Here is a 1,344-nt window from a genome sequence, read left to right as displayed (position 1 = left end):
ATACATATATATATATGTATGTATGTATGTAGGCTTGCCCCACGTTTGAATCTTATCTTTGCTGTATCTCATGCTGTTGGTAGTTTGACTCGTGTCCATATTTGGTGTGTTTGTGATGAGGCAGTTTTCCTTCCTTCCTCCTGGTTCGTGGAGCGCTGCTGCTCACAGAAAAACATCCTTTCTGTGGAGMAGAGCTGCTGAAAAACTCACAGAAGACAGATTAAGTGTTTTACAGGAAACATAAAAAGCTACAGCATGTTTGTGCAAATATTCACAAATGTTTATCAGAAAACTGACTTTAAGCTGGATGATGTTTCAACTAGAAACTAGGATGTTTTTGAAGACATTTTTAAGAGTGTTGAAATATAAATAAATGTTAAAACTGCTGTCAGTGTCACATTAGTGTTATTATGGTTAGATATCTGCAGGACTGTCAACTGGTGAGTCACGACCCAAAAGGTGGGTCAGAGGCCGAACATCCAGAAATTAAACTGATTATATAAATAAATCAAGTATTATAAAGATATGTTACCTTTGAATTAGTTTATTTTGCTACATTTAATCGTGAATACAACATACAGAACCTTATAATAAAAGCAGTGATAATAATAAAACAACAACAAAAAGAACACATTCTGCCTCTTATTTAATACAAATAATATTTTCACATCTCTGACTTTCTAATTTTTTAAACCAATTTTATTTTCACTTTCATAGTTTTATCTTCATCAGCTTACAGTTTTAACTGTCTTAAGTGTTTATAGAAATGTTTTTACCAGCTTCAAAATTAGATTCTGATGTTTCTGTAGATACAAACATGTCTATGTTAATCAAAAAAAAAAAAAAACCTGGCCGAACTTTGGTCACTCGTGGGCCGGATGTGGCCCGGGGGCTGCCAGTTGAACATCCCTGCTCTACATTAAGACTTGTGAGAAACCCTTAAATCCTGCAGCAGTGAAAACTACACTGGATGATGGAAACAAATATGTTTGTGCTCTGATGTAAACTTCATTAACATGTTTCGTTTGTGGAAATAAGAATTTATTTTTGCAGAAAACTAAAGTTTAGTTTGATAAAAATGTTTAAAATCATACAGCTTCACTGAAAATGTAAAAAAAAATACACATACTTCAATAATATACCACAYAACGTATCAAAAATAAATGTGACTTTAAATCATTCGATCTAAACACCATAAACTTTGCTTCTGTCTCTTTTAGAACCTCCTACCGTTTCCAACAGTTCCACTTCAGCTCGTCTTTAGTTGTGTTGATGGAATGACATCATAACATGATATAAAGCTGAAAAAAAGTCAATTTTAATAATACCCCACTTTAAAGTGGC

The sequence above is a fragment of the Austrofundulus limnaeus genome, unplaced genomic scaffold (assembly GCF_001266775.1).
Source record: "Austrofundulus limnaeus strain Quisiro unplaced genomic scaffold, Austrofundulus_limnaeus-1.0 Scaffold37, whole genome shotgun sequence".
NCBI classification, from domain to species: domain Eukaryota; kingdom Metazoa; phylum Chordata; class Actinopteri; order Cyprinodontiformes; family Rivulidae; genus Austrofundulus; species Austrofundulus limnaeus.
The sequence above is the reverse complement of the archived record's forward strand: the minus strand, read 5'-3'. Positions refer to the sequence as shown.